The sequence below is a fragment of the Musca vetustissima genome, unplaced genomic scaffold (genome assembly GCF_032173495.1).
Source record: "Musca vetustissima isolate MV318-11 ecotype Yass unplaced genomic scaffold, APGP_CSIRO_Mvet_v1 utg5221, whole genome shotgun sequence".
In the NCBI taxonomy this organism is placed as follows: Eukaryota; Metazoa; Arthropoda; class Insecta; order Diptera; family Muscidae; genus Musca; species Musca vetustissima.
In genome coordinates this window covers 140186-164586 of record NW_026880300.1, presented here as the reverse complement: position 1 = coordinate 164586, position 24401 = coordinate 140186, and the positions used below count along the sequence as shown (strand labels likewise).

The window sequence follows — 24401 nt, the reverse complement described above, 5'->3', positions numbered from 1 at the left end:
TTTTTTCACGAATGGTTCGAGGGAATTCTTAAGTTTTATTCCATATTGAGAAAATATATAAAAACTTATGTTATATAAGAAAAAAATAGGGTTATGTGAAAGTTAAAAGTTATTTGAAATATCGATTATTTTTTTGTAAAATGTAAACAACGTAGACAATATTTTTGTTTGATTTAAACGATGCCCCCGCTATAAATAAAATACATTTTTTACTTGTTATTATTTTATTTTATATTTTCGTTTTTAATATAAAAATATACAAATTAAAATCAAACATTTTATTTATTAGTATGTAATTTTCTATTTGTCCTAATTCGAAGTTGGAGTCAAATCGTAGCATCAATCTGTAATGAAAGTAAAAAAATTATAACAGATTATTAAAATATTTTTAATGATAAAATTAATGTTAAAATTAATAGATGAATAAAATTTCAAGGATATTATTAATAAGAGCGTACTTTTTAAAATTTATTATAAATAATAATAATAATAATTTTAATTAATACTTTCGAAACATATCAGAGCGTAATTTTTTTAAATATTTTTCAGAGATAATAATCAAGAGATAGATTTTTTAACTATTTTTTTTTTGAGAGCGTAGATTTGTTAAATAACATTTTTCGAAGAGTATTAGTTAGTTATAATTTGTTCAATACTATTTTCAGGGTGTATAAGAAAATGTAATAAAATAAAACTACTATTTTTCAAGGGGTATATCAGGAAGTCTCGATTTTTTAGTACTAATTCTTCAAGGGGTATAATTTTAAATATTATTTTTCCCGGAGTATCAGAGAATAGATTTTTATACCCTTTACCACACTGTGGTACAGGGTATTATGTCTTTGTGCATATGTTTGTTACAGGCAAAAGGAAACGAGATAGACACAGGGTTCCTTTTGAGAATATCACTTTCTAAATCGATTTATCCCGTCCGTCCGTCTGTCTGTCCATGTTAAATTGTAAACAAAGTACAGGTCATTTATTTGGCCCAAGGACGAACCCTATTGAAATTGGGAAAAATCGGTTCAGATTTAGATATAGCTCCCATATATATTTTTGTCCGTTTTAAGCTATATGGTGCACCAAAGTCCCTATAAATCTCTTGATTTGCACGAAATTTGGCACAACGTTAAGAATAAGGTCTAGAATGATGTGTGTTAAGTTTCATGAAAATCGGTTCAGATTTAGATATAGCTCCCATATATATTTTCGTACGATTTAAAGTAAATGGTGCACCAAAGTCCCTATATATCTTTCGATTTGCACGACATTTAGCACAGCGTAATGAATTAGGTCTAGAATGATGTGTGTTACGTTTTCTGAAAATCGGTTCAGATTTAGATATAGCTCTCATATATATTTTCCTCCGATATAATGTAAATGGTGCAACAAAGTCGATATATATCTTTCGATTTGCACGAATGATGTGTGTTAAGTTTCGTGAAAATCGGTTCAGATTTAGATATAGCTCCTATATATTTGTTCTTCCGATTTTATGTAAATTGTGCATTAAAGACCCAAGGTTTGTCCGATTTTGTGCAATGAATTGTAGTTAATATAAGTTAATCTCTGGCAAGTCTCATTGAAATCGGTTTAGATTTTGATATAGCGTCTACATATACATTTTCGTCCGATTTTACACAAAATTGACACAAATTTTGCACAACGTACTGAAGTTAGTATAACCTAGAAATTGAATATAAATGCTTCTGCAAGGTGGGTCCAATCGGCACAAAATTTTGCACTACGTACTGAAGTTACTATAACATAACGTGTGGCAAGTTTTAGTTGAAATCGAGTTAGAGTTAGATATAGCTGCTATATATAGTTTCGTCAGATTTTAAGTAAAAGGTGCACCAAAGGCCCAAAGATACGCCGTTTGCTACAACATTTTGCACAACGTACTAAACTTAGTATAACGTACCGTGTGCTAAGTATTGTAAGAATCGGTTCATTTTTAGATATAGCTCCCATATATAGTTTCGTCCGATTTTAATTAATTGGTTCACCAAAGACCCAAGGTAGGTAGGCCGATTTACACAACATTTTGCCAAACGTACTGAAGTTTATATAACCTAGCGTGTGGAAAGTTTTGAAATCGGTTCAGATTTGGATAGAGCTCCTTCCTATATATATGTTCTCCCGATTTTAAGTACATGATGCACCAAGAACTCAAAATGTGGCCGATATGCACAAAACATACTGAAATTAGTATAACATAACCAGTGGCAAGTTTTGATGTAATCGGTTTCGATAGTGGTTTCCCAAAGTGGTGAAGGGTATCATAATGTCGGCCCTACTACTTTCCTTACTGGTTTATAACATGGGAAATGAAACTAACACCGGGAAACATAGTTAAATTTCAATGCGTCATTGTGAAATCGAAAAAATGATTTTTTTTTTAATGAAACCAAATGAATTACTTTAAAAAATGAATGATTTTAAAAATTATAGATTACATTTTTCGATGCTAAACGAGTTTAAAATGTGCTAAATTTAGCACTAAAAGTGCTAAATTGGCAACACTGCTGGTGAGTAAACAACATCTGTGCTGAAGATATCATTATTGTACCATATTTTGACATAGCCTCCATATAAAGAATGAATGAATTGGCTACAAATTTCAATATACATAGGTCCACATAAAGTTCCTACATTTTGGGGATAATAAAGGAATTTTCCAAAATAGGTGTCTCTACTTTTGAATTTCGTCTTCTTAGAGGATAAAAAAGCTCCTGGCAGACAAATGTAACTGATATTGACCTCAAAAAAGTTCATATACTCTCAATGATTCAGATAGATAATTGTGATATTCGTCCAAACAACTGCAGTAGTCTTGTCAGCAAGACGAAGAAGAACAACAACTTGAACATTTAGTAATAACCGGCATTTAACTGAAAATATACCCCGTATCAAAGAACGGCATATGATGATGATGCAATGGCAACAGGAATGAGACACTCTTGACCGACTTTTTTGTGTGTGCAGTTAAACTAAAAACTAACGGTTCAGGTGACCGAGCTAGCCACAAATGCAATGGGTTCTGGCAGCTAGCTATTGGCAAAACTGTTTCTATTTTTTATGATCTTTGTTTTTTACCTTTTTCCTTCTTAACTTTCCACTAGAGCAAGAACAGCAACAACAACAATGCAGGCTAAGAGAAATGCTCATAGATGGGTCTACATGGTGCTATAAATTATGCACTTACTGGTCAGTAAAGTTAAGTCAAATCGAATTGTTTGGTTTAAGTATGGGTTCCCGACGCAAGTTTACACATTGTCAGTCTTGTTCTGGTTGTTAGGTATAGGTTTTTTCATTTTCTCCTGTGGTTAAGTAAATACTAAGTATGCGGGAAGAGTATAGCTCCCACAACTAGGGTGGTACGAACGAACCGACGAACGAACGCACGACTGCATGAATGAATGAAGAATGGGTACAGCAGCAATGTTGTTCTTTTTTTGCATACACCGATATATTTCAATGCGGGTTTACTGCATTTCTAAATGTAAATTTGTTGTAGTTGTTGTTGTTGCTACTGGTGGCACAATTATAGTATATATTCTTCTTCTATAAATTGTTGTATTGACTTGTTGTTGGACAGACGACGTCTTGAATACGGCCGGCCATATAATTATGCAGTGACTTTGACAGCCAACAAAAGGAAAGAATGAACGTTTGGCGCAAAAAAAAGTACATCTGCCATGGACTCATTCACGTACAAACATTGTGATGGAAGCATTATACTCTGCAAACGATTTCTTTCTAACTGGGTTTACATGTAAATAGTGGACATTCCTTTATGTTTGACCTAATAACGGTTTATGCGATATTGTTGTTCAATTGCATGAAATGGAACGACATTTTATGTATTGATGGATCGAGCGAACATTTGAAAAAAATATGTTGTTATAAGTTATGCAGTAATTATGTTAGGATTTTAAATTTTTGTTCTGGCCCTAAAGTTTTTATGTGTACTGATCACTTATATCGCTCATTTGCTGCAAGACCGTCATAAATGAAAAAATATATTTTACAGAAAATGCGTTTTAAGTTTTCTATTTAAAGATATATTCATTAGAATTTTTTATACAATATGAAGTCGTATATAGCGACCAATTCTGCATTATTAACTCCAAAATCACGATTTTTTATTTATGCCGATCGTGCAGTAAATGAGCGATTTCGCTAAGATCGAAATAGATCCCGAAATGTATGTCCGCTTGCCCATAATATTTCGATTTGTTTCTCTAGGCAGAGCTGTAGGTACAGTTATTTAAACCTTAGGCAGGGATGTATTCCATGATTTTAAATTTCAAACGGGTAAACGCTCCTAATACCTGCATATACCAATAGTCGGCATCTGTTGTATATAACTTCAAATAACCTTGAATAATCTTCAATAATATTGCAACCATTTATTCAGCAAAAGTTTTGCATTTTGTCAATGAGGGTTTTCAACACAAGCGATAATTCATATTTCTTAAGAAAAAAGTGACGACTATTAGCAAAACAGCACTATTTTACATAATTATCAATTTACTTAATAAAATTTAATTAAACAAACAAATCCTTAAAATGCCGACTATTGGTGCACTTACCCTACATAAGTAGAAACGGTTGTTATAAACTTGGTTAATTATCTGAAAATCCGGTTCAAAAATTTAGGGTTCCGTATATATGTTTCGCCAATAAATGTTATTAATGTGTTCGATATAAAGTTATATTTATGGTAATTTTGCAAATTCCGCAATTCTTTATAACGCTGAGCAACACAAACAATTAATACCGGGAAATTCCAATGGATTGTTCGGGAGTTAACCTAAAAAGGTGGCGGTCAATATACCCCCATTTAAAGGGATTTAAATGATTTCTCGAAATCCTTGCACTCTAGGTGTATGACAATCATTGGCAGTTTTACTGATATTAATGTGAGGAATATTTTTGTCTTATATAGTAACTCTAAATTGACTCGACTGAAGAGGTATTTTCGGTCCCTTTTCCACATATGAAATGGTTTTATATCTGGTTAAAAAATTCTACAAAAATGTTCGGTATAAAATGCTACTATAAGTCACAGAATATACCAAAACTAGAAATCAGCCTTAAAAGTATTAAAACTAATTTTAGTGTTAAAACCGATCATATTTTAGAGCCACGGTACCAAAGACAAAAATATTCTCCATCAAATTTTAGTAAAAGTCAATGAGTGAACAAGAAAACTTTGTATATAAAATATAATATATAGACGGACCCATGTCATCTCTAAAAAAACCTGCAGTAGTCACTAACAAATAATTAAGCTTTTTCTTCGGGAGTTGTGTTATCATCACGCGAATTTGTCCTAGGGTTTTCTTTCACCTCCCCCACAAATGGTTAAAATGTTCAGTATTTATAAATATAATGCAATATCAGGATAATGGAATGTCCGATTTGAACCAAACTTTGCATAACAAATTATCTTTACAATATTCTATAAACTTATACATTTAATTTAAGGGGACCCCCGATTCTCGGGTTCAAAAATTTTTATTTAGTTTTTCGAATCTACACTGATTCGAGAATGTCCCTACAAAATTTCAAGTGAAAATCTCAAGAAATCTTCAAGATATAGTCGATTTATTGTGTCAGCATCAAGTGACGGCAAGAGTGACTCTCAAACTTTAAACGCATTTTTCTCGAATCAATATGGCGGGCACGATAACTCAAAAACTAATAACCCAATCGATTCAAATTTTGGGACGTTACTCAGTGAGTGTATAGCTATCGTATGAACTAGGATAAATCCAATCGGATAAATTTCAATGGCTGTATAAAGTTTGAATATGGGGTTTTTCGATTCACTCCTTTTAGTACCTCCCCCAAAAAGTCAACATTTGAAAATGATTTAATTTAATGGGACGCGAACGGAAGATCCGATTGTGCGGAAAATTAATATTTTGATTTTTTAATTTCATTTGCAACATCCAATTTCATCCAAACTTTGAACATTGCACTCCTTCTGGTACCTTCCATTCCCAAAAGGGTCAACATTTTAAAACCTTGCAAATTTCATATGAAGCGAATGGTCATCCGATTTAATCCATTGAACATCGTAATATTTCATATAGCACACCTATATCCGAATTCGAAGATATGATATATTCGACAACTTCTCTAAGCCTGTATAATGTTGAATGATGGAACTTATCCGTCAACTCGTAGATGATCGTAGCCGACAGCTGAAATTAGACTAAAATCCTTAAGATACTGAAAACTGGTTGACTTTTATATTAGAATAATATCGGTTGGAAAATGTCGCAAACCCCTTAAAAACCAAAAAATTTGAGAAGGCTTGCATATGGGGCCTATTCCAAACTATGGACTTGTATTGATAATTGTCTGTGTAGATGTATGTCAGCCTCCAAAACCCTGAAATACCACATTACTGCATTTTCATATAGAAATGCGGCTTAAATCCTCAAAATTCCAGATAGTGGGTGGAACCTTAATATGGATCGATATATCCCATTTGAAATACCAAACATCCTAGAAGTAATAGAAAATGTCAGTGCGAAATTGAAATACTCTATTTTTAATATAGCGACCTCTAACATTATTTCAATATGCAGACAGATGTGCGGACATGGCTAATTCGACATAGAATTTTATACTGATCAATAATCTATACTTTGTGGGATCTCCGACGAATCTTCTTCTTGCGAACGGAATGGCAAATATACCCACCACCTTATGGCGGAGAGTAAAATTTACACAAAATATTCTGTTTTCAATACTAGGTTTGCACAGACAAACAGTTATTATTCTAGAGTCGTCCCTTTCCTATGTCTACACCAAGAAGTCAAAATTACAAGTATCTTGTTGTCACTCATTTGATAGTCTACGGAAGCTATTTCAAGAAAGCTTAAGGGAACCCCCCCCATTCTCAATTTTTTATTTTTAAGATTTTAAATGGGCTGGTAAATGAATACCAATGCTTGTTAAGGTTTGTAACTTTGCACATATATATTTGAAGATTTAAAGAGGAAGAAAAATAATTTACAAAAAATTTTTGTTGTTGTCTTGTTGTTGTTTTTGGTGATTAAAGAAAAGTCCTTATTTTTGATGGCGGGCATGATAATTCCTCACTGGAACATCGGAATCCGAAAATTCCAACGGTATTAGAAAGAGTACATGTCTGGCTCTCGTATGAACTAGGATTATTGACTTCGCTCTAAAATTAACAAAATGGCGGACCTTTGAAAAAATATTTTTGAAAAAGCGGACCTTTGAAAAAATATTTTTGAAAAATCGCCGATTTTTGACCAAAAACCAAGGTAAAAAATAAGGAAGATCTTCACCGATTGGCTTTATCCTAGTTCATACGATAGCGATACACTCACAGAGAAACGTGTCAAAATTTGGAATCGATTGGGTTATTAGTTTTTGAGTTATCGTGCCCGCCATTCACAAAAGAGAAAAACGCGTTTAAAGTTTGAGAAGCCCTTTAGCCGTCACTTGATGCTGACACAATAAATCGGCTATATCTTCAAGAGTTCTTGAGATTTTCACTTGAAATTTTGTAGGGGCATTCTTGAATTAGTGTAGATTCGAATTAAATCAAAAAAAATTTTGACCCCGAGAATGGGGGGGGGGTCCCCTTAATTTCAGCCATTCATCTCCATTTGTTGAATTGATAGATGGTCTTGTCAGGGTATCACATACAACTTATCAGACAATAAATTCCGAGAATATATTTGGTATTGAAAAAATGGTGAGGTAGGGAAAAAGTACATATTTTGTATCACATTCTAATGCGAAAAATAATTAATACGCGAATTATTTCAATATCAATATCATTATGTATACTGAACAACCAGATATATTAATTTTTCTAACCACATATAAGTGTAAGTATATCCTAATGACGACATTATCCCTGAAATTTATAAAATATAATGGTAAAACAAACACACTATTTATATATAAAAACATATCTCATTCATATTTGAGGCAGTTATGGGAAGTTTTATCTAAATGAAAAAAAAAACGAAGCAACCAATAGTGCTACTGCCAAATTGGTAAGCTGTTGGTAAGTAACATCGACTGCTACTTGCTACAACTAACAATATTCAAACGTTTGTAGAAGCAATAACAACAAAATGTTGCTGTAGTAGCAAATAGTAAAGTAGCTGCAGCAATACAGACACGACAGAAATGATCTTAAATGAATGCGGAAGTTTTTTCTTTAGGCTTTCGTAACCAGGTTTTTTTCTCATTATATTTTTGTTGACTGCTGTTGTTGGTTGGATGGTTTGTTGGTCGTCTGTTCAGCGACCGAAGCCTGCCCCAACTGAAGATCGGCAACGGCATTAATTCAATAGTTGGGGTTCAATGGCTAAAAACAACTTCTGGAATACAGTGGTGGAGTGGCAGATAGAAGATGTTAGTTTTGTGAGAAGTGATGCTCCAGTCTCGGGTTAAATTAATAGAAAACAAAGAAATATGAAATATTTAAATATAATTGGTGATCTCTGACGCACTTCAGACTATATACACACATAATATTTTCCAAAAATCGGACAAAAGTTAAACAAAGGAGTTAATGATAAAATCCATTATTGATTATTATTGACATTTGATAGAAATATTACCATATGACCCGAATCGGAAAATAACTTCGTGTTAATGGGTATCCCTTCCCATTATATATAAATCGTTGAGAGCTTTTGTCCAGTTCACCATTTTCCATTAAATGGATCTTCATTTTGGGCCTTTTTGCCAATAAAATTCCTAACCACTGTCCGAAAGCTACAAATCCCCACAATATTACGACGATAGATGAACAACCAATGAGAAAAAAACAAAGGCCAGCCGAGATGCATTCCAACAACCACTGCCACCATCAAATCCAGAGATGAAAACAATTTTATGAAGAAATCAACGACGACGACAACAACAAAAACAATGCACAGATGGATGCCAAACTCACACGAATGAGATATTGGCAAATTTGGAGGCTAATCATGGGTCATTAATTGATAAGCAAAGTGTCCGGGCAAATTATATAGCCGTTGCAGTGTAGAAATCATGTTTATTTGCGAAATAAACTTTGATAATGATCAGTGCAATTGACACGTAAAGGTAGCCAAGGAAAGGAAAAAAAAACAGCAGTGATATATGAATACAAGTTGCTATGGGAATAAAAACAGGCCTAACCAAAAAAAAAAATGAAAAAAATTAATAAAAAAAATCATCTTGGCAGCGGTGGGATTCGAACCCACGCCTCCGAAGAGACTGGTGCCTTAAACCAGCGCCTTAGACCGCTCGGCCACGCTACCCACATTTTCCAAATGACACAAAACTGTAGATACACACACATACACTAATAATAGAATAAAAAATAACCACTGAGAAAATAAAAATTCTTTTAATAGAACACATGTGGATTGTCTGGTTGTATGGTGTGGTTATATTTATTTATAGCCTCATATTTTAGTTGATGTGCTTTTTTGTTTGACTATATAATAACCTGTGTGTAGGCAATTGGGCTTGAGATAAAAACTATAGCTATTATGTACGATAAGGTAGCGATAAAATAAATTATCACTTAGTTAATTGTTAAGAAATAATTTGAAATAAATAATATTTTAAACAATATTAAACATTCATGTTGTTTATTTAAAGAGCACGTAACGTAAATTTATTTTTTTTAATTGTTAGAACTCAAAATTATAATTGAACGACAATAAATTTAATTAAAAAATGAATATTTTTAGCTAATATAAATGGTTTCGTGACGTAAAGCATAGAATTATTGTATTCAAAATTACTAAACTATAAGACCGGTCTTAATAATACAGAAAAATCATACAGGGTTATCCATTTTGTGGTTTTAAATGTAGACTTAAAAAACCTAAGTGTTCTGAATTATTTTTTTAAAGGCACTTCCAATAAATCGATGGCTTAAGTGCAATATATTTATAAATTCGATAAATATTAGAAAAATTCATTAATTAATGGAAAATGTAATGTCATTCACTGCTAAATTAAGTTTAATAATGTGGTACGATCCTTTTATGGTCAAAAATATAAACATTTATTTTTATGTATCTAAATTCTTTTTATTTTTTATTAAAACTAAAAAAAAATCAAAATAAGAAATTTTACACATTTTTAACCCTTTGAGCCCCGAATTTTTTCCCGTAATCATATATCAATTTTCTGTTCACAGATTTAATGCAACTATCCTAGATAAGATATGGACAAAATTTGGCATCGCTACATCCTTGCATTCGGGAGATACAGTACATTCTTTCTGAAAATTAAAAGCCCAATATCAAGAAAACCAAATGCAAAATCGACGAAAAAATCATTTTAAATTATTCTCTATATTCTGTTTTACAAGAAACAATAATAATTCTGACGGCAGAATTCGTATATTTCGAATACGATGCGATTTAAATAATTTGGACTGTATACACAAATTAGTACTGTACACATTTTTGCGCTCTTCTCTTTATTAAAAAGCTCATAACTTTACCAAAAATTTGAATTTTTTAGATATGTGTCGTCCATAATCAGGTCTTGACATATGAAATCCAAAGAATATATATCTACTAGCAGTATATTTAATATAAGCGCTAAAACATTTTGTTGTCTCTGGGCAACATTGGGCCACAAAGGGTTAAATAGAACAAAATTATCTATCAAATAAGTGTCGTTGAAACATGGGCCAATTTGTTGGGAGTTATGGAGATTTAAAACTGAAGTTTTAATATTTTAACATGGGGTACGAACCGTTAGTGGCTATAATAATATACACATTGATACGGCAAAAATGTGCCTTTTCGAAATATTTGTATTAGATCCCATGTTTCTTTGAACCATATGCGTTTCAGACTATTTGGAGTCGATTTACAAATGTTCGTCCGTCCCGCTGGTGCACACGATAATTATCGAAGGGAATAATCGATTTCATCCAAACTTTGCACATCTTAATATTTCTTCCAAACTTAGTTTTAGTTCGAAGATAGGGAATATAGGTCCACTACTTCTAGCACAAAATAACCAACATTTTGCTGAAAATTAATTTTATTACCGTATGTCGTCGTCGACACAAAACGACGACGTAGAAAGTCGTTTTTTGCAAATTGGTATTCCCTATGTCGCTGTCGACATTTATCGATAACTATTGAAACATGTTTGTGTGTGTCATAATATTTGTTGACTGAAGTGTTTTTGAACATTTTTTAAGAAATTTAAAAAAAAACGACTGGGCACGAACAGGATACATCATTTTAGAATCTATTCAATGCGTAATGCAAAATTAGGTGTAAATAAACAAAGAAAAATAAATCCGAACCGATTTTGACCAATATCAATAGGACTCGTCTATGTACCAAATAAAGTTTCATGCCCATTGGATGGAATTTTCCAAATTTCATCCCGTTGCGATCATAAAGGTGACATGTAACTTGTTTAAAATAATACATGGATGGAGGGACATGCATAAATCGACTCAAAAAGTAATTCTATGTATATACTAAAAAGTAATATGGGGGAAATCGGTCCATTCCTTCTGATACCTTACCCACAAAATAGTAAACCCGTATATTGTCGGGAGATGGGACTTATTTGTCCACTCCTTCTAGTACTTTCCCCACAAAGGGTCAAAATTCTGAAACTTTATGAATCTTATATGAAACGAATGGAATATCCATAATTCATCCAAATTTATCGCAATATTTTTATGTGTGTTATCGAATCCAAAGATATAGGCCCATTATTCCAATTCTTCTGGTGTGTGTACAATGGGTCAAAAATTTTAAATTTTGACAATGGTGTTAACAATGGTGTGAAATGTCCGGTCTGATGCCATATATGCACATTTTAATATTTCTTTCAAACTTAATTCAAGTTGAGAGATGGAACCCACCGGACCACTCCTTCTGGTAACTCCTACACAAAATTGTCAAAATTTTGCAGAACATTAATTTTATAATACTATGCGATTTGAACTAAACTTTGCAGAACGTAATATTGTAACCATGACTGTATAATGTTGAAAGATGAAACTTATTGGTCCACTCCTCCTAGAAGGCCAACTCTTTGAAAAACATATATTGTATATGAAGCAAATAACAAAAATTGTGTTCTATTCCATAGACCTCCGCAAATCATAGGCTGAGGGTATGCACAGGGTATTTTTACTTGTTGAGTTGACATTTCGTCAGTCAATTGAGTAATATTTATGTACAACATGTCCTCTTAAAATCTCGAGTCCTTACGCATCTTTTTCTTCCTTTTTTTCTGGAACGATAGTTTTTGGTCACAATTTTTGATCTCCTTTTCCTTCTTTTCCACTTTTACCATAGCTAGGAACACTAATAAATGTTTAATAAATTAAAAGTTATAAATAAAACTATAAAATATAAGTAAGCTATATGAAGCACTACCTGAAATATTTACCCTAAATTATCTCCCCGCCATATTTTTTTATTGCAAGTAACCCGCCAACAATACTATATCTGCCTATGCTTAAAACGCTAGGAGAATATTATATGGGGCTATGTCAAGCAATACATCTATATATAGTTTTGCAAAAAAAAGCTTGTTTGGAAAAAGCGGTAAAAATCCTAAAAATAGCGAAAAATTCTAAAAATAGAGAAATGATTTTGAGGAATTTTTGGGATATATGTATGTCGAAACATGGATATACATATTTTTTCTACATCAATTAAAGCCATTCCAATTGGGGAAATGTGGCGGAATATTTATAAGGGGTTCACGAGAGACATTTTCCCCCTCCAAGAACTCAAAATCCCATATTGAAGTCAATACGACTTTATATTGGGGCAGTTAAAAAAATGCGGAATGCCTAATTGGTTGAAAAATGGTAAACTGCTGTCAGGAGAAAACACACAAAAACAACGTGCCAATAATACCGAATATTAGTGAATACCGATACAAAAACGTTCATAAATGCAAACGGACGTAACTACACTTTTACTAATTTTACAGAATTAAACAATGTTATAAAATCTATAAAAATGGAGCTTGGCTGGAAATTTTTTTAAAGTTTAACCGCACTATAGAGCCGAATGTGCTTCATTTTTTGAAAAATATTTAATTTTTTTAAAGTTTTATGTCAGTTACGTCATTTTTACTTGCTATTTTCTGAAACAAAAGGACGTAACTACAACACAATTGTACTACAACAAAGTGATTAATAATTATCCGATTGAGACTAAAATTTGAACAGCGTACCAAATTGAGTCAGGAGTGAAGTGTATTAAGTTTTATTGAAATCAGTTCAGATTTAGACATAGCTCCCACACAGATTTTCGTCCGATTTTGTGTAAATGGTGCATTAAAGCCCCTTTATTTCTTTCGATTTGCACGAAAGTTTGCATAGCGTACTGAATTGAGTCTAGGGTGATGTGTGTTAAGTTTCGTGAAAATCGGTTCAGATTTAGATTTCGATATACCTCCCATATACAGTTTCGACCGATTTTATGTAAATGTTGCACTATATACATTAAATATTTCTCCGATAGCGATAGAACTTTGCACGTAGTACTTTTCCACCCAGTGGGATACAAAAATACCTAACTATAGCTGATTAGTTGAAAAAATTAAGAAAAACTTTATATTTGGAGTTCCGAAATATGGGGCTGCCATAAAAAATTGGTCGATATATCTCATTTTCAATATCAAACATCCCAGAAGTAACATTATTATAAGTTCAGAATTTCTATCTTAAATATTGCGAGCTTTAATTTTTTACCGGAGTGTAGCTACGTCTGTTTGAATTAATAAAAACATATTATTTTAGTTATGTCCGTTTGAATTTCTTTAATAAGATCGCTGTTTTTGACGTTAGATGTCTACATTTAATCAAACAAAAAGTTAATTCCGAATTTTTCTGCAGTTACGTCCGTTTGCATTTATGATGACGATACATGGACGTAAGCAGGGGGGCGGCCCGGGGGGCCCGGTGTGTTGCAAAGGGATTGACAAATGTAATGTACCTTATGGTTGAAGGTGTAAAGACTTCGATAATCCTCCAAAAATACGGAATGGGGCTATAATGTAGCCCGATGTATCCCATATTCAATACCAATCATTCATATCAAAACTGGCACAGAATATATCCGAAGAATATTCCAAAATATAAAATTAAAGACAGTTTGGGCGACAAACATATCAAAAATATTATATTTTGTACACAATATTATTTTATGCGCACAATTTCAGGACTTTAGTTTTTTTATTAATGTAAACAATAATGGCCAACATGAATCTATTGTTTTGAAAGTACGTTGACATCTGAACCATAAAACTTATCATATTACATTTCAAGTGAATTATTTAAAACTAATTTCAATTAGCGCAAGTTGGTCCAACTAACTTCGTAGTCCTCGACAAGATTTCATTTTAACTTGTTCTCGAATAATCCTACCGAAAATGTGCAACATTGTTGTTCTGCTTTTAAACAGCAGATTGCTTCGACGTTTAGTTGCTTTGATTTTTTAAAATAAATCTGAGATACACAAGTGTTGAATTGTAGGATTTTCGAGAAGCGTGTGAACATTTTTCTTGGGTCCGTTCAATATTTCAATCTATTCAAATGTGTGTTTTTGATGTTGTTGTTGTTAATTTCGTGTATATTTTTTGGTGTTGTTGTATTCACCTACAACACCTGCCTTGATGTCTGGTCGTCGTTCGGTCATTTTATAGGTGGTATATGAGATGATGTGTCGTTGATGGCCACATACGGACATACTCAATACTAAATACCAATAACAATGATAATAGCTGCATGTGCAGGGCAAAACACATACATACGTATATACATATTGGATGTGGGTTACTTGATACGTCGTGATGATCACGACGACGATGACAAATAACAACAACATCAGCGTCGTTGTTAACAAATATTTTTTGGCAATTTTCTCATCATTAACATATTAAGAAAAAATAATAAAAAGGATGCTGTTGCTGATGATGCATGGTTGGTGGTGGCCAGGAAAAAAACGAAGTCAATGCAAATTGAACCCATTGAGATGTTTTTTTGGTAGGCTAAACGAGATATTAGTAATTAAATTTTGATACTAATTTAAGCCATATGTTCCCATTTTTGGGGGTTTCTGCGTTTTGAGAACACAAATATCTTTAGGATGCAGAAGACATTGTGTCAACAGCCAGGGACAATATGACACTTGTGGGTGTAAGGATGTATTGTGGGAAAGGGAAATATGAAAAAGATAAAAGTGTGTTCTGTAGTAAAGGAATTGATTTCTTTGTCCTTTATTAGTTGGAGGGAGATATATTAATTTTGTCAGCCGGTTTGAAAATACAGCAAGTAAACTTCAGAAGAAATATTTCGAACAGAAATGCCAATGAATAAATTATTGGAACGTATGACAGTATTAAAAACAAAATTAGAAATATTCATTAGCTGCAGGCGAGTGGTATTGCAGTATTATCGAAGGGTATACGGTCGGTTATGAGGGTTATTACCCTTTGCTCTTCTTATTTAAAACAAAATCGATATATGTGTGGGTGTTTCGGCATTTCTACCACATAACGATGCATACCAAAACATTTCTCCCATATACCCTCCATCATAATGTGCACATTCCAAAATACCTATAATCGATCATGACTTTACAGAAAATGGGTTTGAGAAAATTATACAATAAATTACATACACTAAAGTTGAAAAATACGGACAATGAACCTCAACATACCGCCAAATAAAGGGGGATCTTAGTGTGGGGGGTATTTGACCCGTTAAGCGCACATATCGAATCCTCCCTAAAACGAAAAGTTGAGAAAAACAAAGTGTATTGTTTTTAAAATCTATTTAAAATTTGAATTCATCTGATAATGTCCCGAGGGAGTTTATCACTATTGGGAAGTACTAAAAAGGATAATGTTACGGAGAAAATTTATCGCTGATCGATTCACGCCCGTCATAATTCTGTGATCCTGAGCAAAAATCTCCTGCAGTTATGGGTGTATTAGCATCTGTAGTCGAGATTATCGCTACAAGCACGCAGTCGACGAGCAAACATTGATATTAGTTTAAGGACTGCATGAGAAGAGCAATCTCGATCCAAAATTCCGAGACAGGTGGAGACTCAAAATTAATTTTCGAGTCAAAAGAAGCGGCTAATAAAAGGAAAAAGGAAGTGAACAAGGAGCTCCAGGAATACAAGAAAGGCTAAAGTAAATAAGAGTAACAAACACGAACAGCAAACTGATGCACAGAGGGATAAACCTGACCTTCCCTCCACTTCCTTGAGAGCGGTGAAGAGGATAAGATCTTCAGAAGAACAAATTCCCAGCTGCTGATATACGGAGAAGGTATAGCCAACCCGGAGACAAAGAAGACTGTCACGAGGTAGCTCCGTCGCCCTTATATTCCCCACTGCTGACATACAGAGAAGGCGTGGCCAACCCGAAGTCAATAGAGATGTGACGTGGCATTTCGGACGGCCTCTGCCGTTGGTTGCCGTCGTAGCTGGTGCTGCATCGAAATCTTTCGTAAGGATCAGAAATACCAAAAGTAATAACGGAACTTTACAAAAGATGAAGAAGGCAGATTAATTGGCATGGAACCGCCACCTTATGCAAAGGTTGGCAGGAGGCACAATAGAGATAAGCTCGGTTATGTAGTGATCGCCGATAATAGTGCGTCCGGAAAAGGAAGCGATGGATCTTGTCAATTACAATAAAATCAGTGATCTGGATAGCTGCGAATTCAAAAGAGAAAATATTATTCTAGAATTTGAATCACCAAAAAAAGCCCCATAAAAACCATAACAAGTCAGTGGTTGGGGAAACGACTTCATGGCGGAAAGCATGATCGAAGTCTTTAGTCTGCATAACAAGGTATATGATTTTAGCCAAGAGTCTTCGGATTTAATGCTGATCAAAGCGACTATTCAATTTGTTTCAAATTAAATTTACATGTTTATTAAATATTAACCCTTTGCGGGGTAGGTACCAGAAGGAGAGGACCGATGGGTCCCACCTTCGGAATTGATCTAGGCTTGATGATAGGTTGTGCAAAGTTTGGTTTAAATCTGACATTCAATTTGCTTGATATTGGATTTATAAATACTTAAAATGTTGACCCTTTATGGGGGAGGTAGCAAAAGAATTGGACCAATGGGTCCCATCTTCGGTCTTGATCTAGGCTTGGTAGAGATAATTTGTTGTGCAAAGTTTGGTTCAAATCGGATAGTTCGTTCGCATAAAATTAATTTTTAGTACAATTTTGATCATTTTGGGTGGGGAGGTACCAGAAGGTGTGGACTGATATTCTCCATCTTCGAACTGAACTAAGTTTGGAAAAAACATCACCTTCAGATCTGGAAAAAGGGATCACAAGGGAAGGGAGAACTCGACCCAACCTTCCGAGACAGGTGGGGATTCAAACATTAATTTCGAGTCGAGTCTGAATAAAATAGAAAGAGAATGGAGTAAGGATCTCACAACAAAATAGAAGTAGTTACCTGGGGCACAAAGGCTAAAACTGGCTAGAATGATCGAGAGGAACATGCACGAAAAGGAAACTGATGCTGAGAAGTATAAGCATGGCCTTCGCTCCACTTCCTCGACAGCGGAGAAGATAATTAGGTCTCCGAAAGAGCAGACGAACGCCAAATCCACAAAATAAAAAATTATGTTCCCGTCTGCTGATATAAAGAGAATGCAGAGTCCCACGAGAATACATCGACTGAGGGCGCGAAGCTGGACATGACATTAAGAAATCGAGCTCTGCATTAGCATTTTACGTAAGGACAGGAAATCTCAAACCAAATTACGGAACTTTACGAAAGACTGAATGTAGCAACAATATGAAAGGAGTCGCTATCGTATGAAAATGATACCCATAATGAAGTGAGGGATGTGGTCAATAATAAGATCTTGGAGCACCTACAGCGAGGGGAACCCATCGATGTGTATAGCTGGGAATTCAAAGGGGACTTTCTAATTCTAGACTTTGAACCACTAAAGAACATAAAAGCCCTGAGTTGACTAGTAACAAGTATGCCACCACAAGCGAGACAATCAAACATAAGCTGGTGAGGTAAAAGCAGTCCATAATTATAAAAGGCAGCGGCTGACAGAGGTTGGGGCAACGAGTTTACGACAGAACACTTTCTCGGAGTTTATGGTACGCAGAACAAGACATAGCTGGTGACAAAGTGTGAATTCTGTCATAGGGGGCCAAAGTTTGAAGAGAAGGAAACAACAAACAGTACCAAGAGAGAAATACCCTGCAAGTGAGGGAGTCGATGAGAAGAAAGCCGACACTCAAGAGGCTAGTTGACATGAGGGCAATTGATAGAGGGGCGATACGGATAAACGTCTATAGGATTGGACGGCAAAATTGGAAAATTAATTGAAGGTAATATACATTTCGGATAATCAGGGAACCTTGAAAATATGCCATGAAGTCTGTGCCTTTTCTTCTCTCCAAAATTGTCAATATCGAAACTTAGCATTAGTCCATTTTCCGGTCGGCTCAATCTTCTCAGAACTATGCATAAGTGTCTTTTCTTCTCTCCAGAATTGTCAATATCGAACGAAACTTAGAACTATGTATAAGTGTTTAATAACCGTAGATAGTAAAAACCATATTTATCGTCACTGGTCAGAACCGAACCAACAAGTTAAATTTCGTGACGAATTAAAATTTTGCAATGCGTACATATTTGTCAAAAAAGCGAAGGCAAAACCAATTAGGTCCTTTTTGGTACAATATAATATTAATATATAAGAATATTAGTTACTAAAACTAGAAAATGTTCGAATGTGAAACTGTCGGTTCAAAATTGTCAAAAATTTCAAAATTAAAAGAATAAAGACCTTGTGTATTTGGAAATTCGTGCTCAAAGGTCATTATTTTTAAAATACACTTTTTTTAAGTACTACCGGCATTTTTATATCCATTGCGCAGAACCTACCAAATTTCCAAATTCTTTATACCAAATATTAAAAATCCATCTGCCCCTGGTGACCAAAGACCACCCACTTAATTAAGACATCAAAAAAAAATTCCAAAAAAATATGAAATATGCTCACTTCAAATTCATAAAATGCCAATATTAACACCCCATTGAGTGTAGGTCTCAAGATCATCAGGGATAATATTTCAATTCATTCATTCACACAATGAACCAAAGATATTAAATGCCAATGAAAAGAAAACGAAAGAAAAAAAAACAACGAACACCAAAAGATGCCCACACAGAGACATGGGAAAGTTTCAAAAATTAAGTTGTATCTTAGCACATAATAAAAATGCCAAAACTGACCAGCCCTCTGATCTTTGTGTGTGGACAACGACACACAAGGACAACGACGAACAACGGTATAACCAAACCAAATATTTGAAAACAAAATTTCTGCATAAACTCGTAAATAACAAAATTTGAGAAGACAAAAGGAAGTTAAGACTAGGCGCCAATTGGCCCACTGGAAAAACAACAACTACAACAACAATAGCAACAGTTGGTCAACAATACACACGTACCGCTATCTTTTAGTGAACAGGGCAGATTGTTTTCACTTTCACCTTTCATTATTATTAGGCCATATAACAAAGCCACAAATGCAAGGTAATTGAAAAACCACAACAACAACAAACAAAAGTAATATTAATGGCACTCCTCTATAGTTGCTGCTGTTGTTGTTGCTTCGCTTTGTCCTTGTATCATGAACTTCACTATCAAATGGAAAAAATAGTTATAGTAACAACTATCCGACCACTTAGCTAGTCAGTCAGTCAGCTAGGCAGCCAGTTTACCGATCATAGCCGCAATGATCCTTTCTTTATTTTTACAACAACAACAATGGCCAGACTTGAATGGCATAACAAATTGTCTCATTATTCGGGTCACGTTCATCACATTTCCCTTTTTCACTGCATTATTGCGGAGAGTATTTTGTGTAAATACATTTCAAATATGACACATCATAAATTACAAACAAAAATATTTTGTCAAGAAAATACTTGGGAAAAAAGATAAATTATGATGTTTTTCCCTTTAAATGGGTGACTAATTTTATTAAAATAGTATTTTTAAGTGCCTAAATATTATTTTATAGTTTCCCACGCATATTTTAAGACGTTTATATTTAATATAAATGTCAAAACAAATCATATAACATATTTTTTTATGTACACTGAGAGAAAAATTAAGTATTTCTTATGGATATTCAGGGGGGATGGACAATTATTATTTACAAAGAGTACATACATACATTTAAGTTTAGTTGATTGCTAAGTCCCAATCAAAAATAAATTGACTGAAGAACAAAATTTACAAAATATCCATTGAAGGACTGCATAATGTCATTTGTCGAATTGTATTAATAACCATAACCATAGTTTACCCCCAAAATCGGTTTCAAAAAATGGCATAATAAATATATATCAACGTGAAAATCCCCCAATATATCGAATAATGGGGGATGCCGTTATTTATGATCAAACGATTCCTACTCCATTGGAATCGAAAACATAAAGTTTCAGACAATTTGGTTGAAAATGTGTCCAAAATACCGAATACTGATTAAAATCGATACAGCATCAGTTTTATTATTTGAAAATACGGCTCAAAAAATGTTAGTACCTTGTTTGTTGTAATGGGATATATTTATGACATATATATAGAAGAGTCCAATAGTTCTTCATACTTTAAACTTATACGAAATTTATCAGTGATGGTGGTTTTCTTATACTTAGAAATTTGTTACCCTTTATATTAAAAAATATTCCTAAGATTTGACGAAAAAAAAAAACGATAAGGAAAGATCAGTTGATTTGTTTTGCTAAATATCGTGATTTATATCATATTTGGGAGCTATATCCAAATCTGAACCGATTCCAACAAAACTTCGCATACGTCAATTGTCTGATTGATACAAACTTTTGTGTCAATCAGACAATCTATGGGAGTTTGGTGCTCCATTTATATAAAATCGGGTGAAAATATATATAGGACCTATATTTAAATCTGAACCGATGTCAACGAAACTTAACACACATGATTCTAAACTCAATTTGACACGCTATGCAAAAGTTCGTCTAATAAGGACAAATCTTTAGTGCACCATTTACAAAAAAATAGGGCGAAAGTAGGCTGTGCAAAACGTTGTCTCAATCGGACAGACTTTGGGAGTTTGGTGCAAAATATGGGTGGATGTACGGACATGCATAAATTGAAACAAAGTCTATCTTGATTCCTTTTGCCTGTTACAAATATATGCACAAATACATAATACGCTGTACAACAGTGTGGCGAAGAGTAAAAATAGTTATAAAGCTTTTTCTCAAAGAAAGAAGAATGGGGCCACCAAAAAAAAACTTAAAATGTGGTGTATTAGCGCTTCTGGGATCTTAGAATACTCGCAAAAGAGATTTCGCCCAAAAAAAAAAAAAAAAAAAAAAAAAAAAATCACACCCAAAATTCTCATTATCATAATTTATAATCTAATGATTGGTTAATTATTAACGGGTCAAGTGGACCTGGACTTACACCGAAAACTTACACCAAAACTGTCGTGGGAAGGGTATCTGGCCAAATAATAAGCATTGTGATTTACGTGATGATTGGTCAACTTTTATCATCGGATTGAACCGATCTGGTTTTAACTCCGCAGTCGTAGTTGTGTAGGGTATATTATGACGAAACCCGTCATAAAAAGAGCTTAGTGATAAGAGAGAGACTGACAAATCATCGAAAAGGCTGAAGCTTGAAATTTTGAGTGTGGTTTGTTGTTGGTGTGTAGGCGAGAGATAAGGTTGGGTTTTTGGTTAGGCTAGTTTTAGAACTAGAAGCATACGAATAGTATTAAAATATACATAATGTGGTAGCCTTTGCATTAGGCAAATGGGAATAGGTAGAAAGATGTACAAAAGGGGTTTTGGAAATTTGAACTATAAGTACAATTTGGATTTGTGTGAACGGAGAGGGCTGAGATCCTGAAAGTTTAGCAAGGTTGAGGTAGCTTTGAAAATTTGTACTTGTAGGGTATGAAAGGTGCTAAATAGTACTACATTTGGAACAAGTTGTATTTGGGATAGAATTGGAATCCTGAAATTTGGATTAAGGTAATTTTGGAAATTTTTAATTGTTGGTACTAAATTGTACTAACTATGATAACCTTTGGTTCAATGTGAACGGATATGGCAGGAATCCTAAAAATTAAAATTGAAATTACAATGGTACAATTTGGATTTGTGTGAACAGATAGGCCTGAGGTGGAGGAGATAGTTTTAAAAATTTTACTTTAATTTTTCTTGGTACATTTTGTTTTGTGTGAACGGGCAGGGCTGGAATTCTAAAATTTGGTATTAAAATGACTTTTGGAGTGTATGATTGAGACATGGAGATAGTTTATAAAATTCGTACCTTTAGTTACGAAAAGTACTAAATCTGTTACGGTTTTGAAAGTTGCAACTAAGTTTTCTGTCGGCGTGTTGGACTGATATAGTTTTGGAATATGAGTACGAAAAGTACATGATGGCACCAAATCTTATACAATATGGATTTTGGTCCGCATTTTTTGTATTTTTATGGTCTAGTTTAGACATTTTGGTTATGCAGAAAATATAAGAATAATATATATTTTTGATATTTAGAACCCATAAAAACAAACTTTATGTCAGATATATTGAATGTCCAAGCCGTATTTCCGACCGATTTTATAAATTGTGATCGCATTAGTTTTATTTCATCCGATCTCGCTGTAATTTGGCATATCGGGTTTTAAGAGGATGAATACCTCCTCCAAGTCTGAGATATCCCCAAATGACGATTGAGGATATTCTAGCCATACTTTGCTATATTCCGGCATTTTTTATGTCGAATTTTTACATTAATTTTCAACATTCACTAATGCATATTTTCACGATTTTAAATCCGTTCACAAAATATTAGCATAAAGATACATTAAGACTATAATATATACTGATTGAATAATATGGAAACAATTGTTCTACTTACCGTAAGAGGAGGTGTTAGAAGCAGTATAATTATGTAAAACGTCCTTACAGGCTCGTTCAGTGCGCGTACGTCGGCAAGTATTAATTAGACAATTAACCGGCATGAGAAAAACCAATCGGTTTTAATAGACCCTAGAAAATAAATAAATTATTAGTTAAAATGATTTATTTTCGTGATTTTTAATAGGTTTAATATTTCATGTTAATATGTATTTATGATGCAACTTCCGCTACTATACATTTACAAATTTTTGAAAACAAAACATTTTTGAAAAACAAAAATGATTTTCGATAATTTTTATTTGCTGTGTTTATATTTAATATCTATTTAATTTAATATTATAAAAAAAAGAAAAATATCCTTTAAATTTTCATACCACCTTCATTAAACCGATCCCAAACTTGTTTTACAGTTATGTATTGGAAAAATTTAGAGGTTTGGTTGTGAGTGTGAGGTGAAATGTTTATTGTTTTTTACCTTTTTGGTTTTCATTCATCAATGTATTTAGTCTGTATGTAGTTGGTGAAACTTTTCTCTTTGCGAAATTTCGCGAAAAGTAGGCACAAGAAATATAAATAACATTTTACATTAAAACAAAAAAGAAAAAGCCCACTTAAGTTGTCACTGAGTGAGACCTAAGATCACGATCATTTCTTTTTTTTGGGTTTTGTTTTTTTGACATTAACCTCTCTAAGACCAAGTTGAAGAAAATATGCACACGGTCACAGGCAGGCAGGCTGGCAGACAGACTCCTACTCAGAAATACAAAGCGGGGAGTTGTACATAGTAACAAATTTTATATTGCAACAAGGTGCAGCATTCAGCCGCAACCACCAGCACCACTACTGACAATGGCAGCAATATGCAGCGAATTGTTTATTTAATTTTTTATGGTCGGTGGCTTAGTTTGGAGTAGCTGGAAAATTGTTGTTTAGGTGTTTTTGTTTTTTAACTTCAAATGCTTTAAAAATTATGGAGTTTTTTACTTTCACCGCAAAGATATTAACATACATACAATGAAAATAAATATGGATTTTCCAATTCGTTGCATATGGAATTTATGAACTTAGTTTGGTAAAGATTAAATTAAAAATGAATTATTTTGTTGTTAGCAGAAAATTTGAGGCCAAATAATATGAAAGAATAAAGGGAAATCAAATTAAAAATGCGAACGATGAGAAATTCGACGAACATTTTCTTTGGAATATCATTGTAATTGTCAGGGTTAAAATCAGTTTAATTGTTTTTTATTTGTGCCATAAAATTGTAGAGTTCTCTAAGGCATAACCTAAATCATTTGTCAGCTTTACATGGGTTGTCAAATCTTCCAACAATAAATGATCAATATCAGTATACGTTTACGTTTCTCAGTATTTTGGAGGGTTCCAT

The 24401-nt window shown here is 33.5% G+C and overlaps 1 non-coding gene across 1 annotated transcript; it reads right to left on the bottom strand.

Moving 5' to 3' along the window:
• Positions 1-9235: 9235 nt before the first annotated feature.
• Positions 9236-9317, bottom strand: Trnal-aag (transfer RNA leucine (anticodon AAG)). The gene has a single exon. It is a non-coding gene; the product is annotated as a tRNA-Leu (tRNA).
• Positions 9318-24401: the final 15084 nt, after the last annotated feature.